This window comes from Acanthisitta chloris, unplaced genomic scaffold (assembly GCF_000695815.1).
Source record: "Acanthisitta chloris isolate BGI_N310 unplaced genomic scaffold, ASM69581v1 scaffold40224, whole genome shotgun sequence".
In the NCBI taxonomy this organism is placed as follows: Eukaryota; Metazoa; Chordata; class Aves; order Passeriformes; family Acanthisittidae; genus Acanthisitta; species Acanthisitta chloris.
The window spans coordinates 1-595 of record NW_008670580.1 but is presented as its reverse complement, the minus strand read 5'-3'; positions in this window follow the sequence as shown (position 1 = coordinate 595).

The following is a 595-nucleotide window of genomic DNA, read 5'->3' as shown; positions in this document are numbered from 1 at the left end:
ATGGGGCTGGGATGCTGCTTGGCATGACTGAGGCATTAACTAAGTGGGACGGGGCTGGACGAGGAGAAAACAGGCTCTGATCACAGAAGCAGGACACCCCAGTTCCTGCTGGCTGGGCATGGGGGGCCAGCAGGGAGCACAACCCCGGGGGGGCTGCTCAGTGCAGGGGCTGAACCAGCTGTGCCCGGGGGGTGGGTTTGGCCTTGGGCTGCTGCAGAGTGCACAGTGTTAAGGTGTGAATGGTGGGGGGAAGAGAAGGGGCCTGGGCTGGGGGATGGGTGCAGGGGTGGGGCCTGGCTCCGAGCCCAACCTGTGTCTCAGGAGCAGTTTTGGTTTTCCCAATGACATTCAAAGACAAATTATCAAGGTGTGTGGGCAAGAGGGGGATTGTCATAGAATTATGGAATCAATTGGGTTGGAAGCAACCTCAGAGATCATTGAGTCCAACCCTACCATGGTTACTAGACCATGGCACTAAGTGCCACATCCAGTCTGAGCTTGAAAACCTCCAGGGATGGTGAATCCACCACCTCCCTGGGCAGCTCATTCCAATGCCTGATCACTCTCTCCCTAAAAAATCTCTTCCTAATATCCA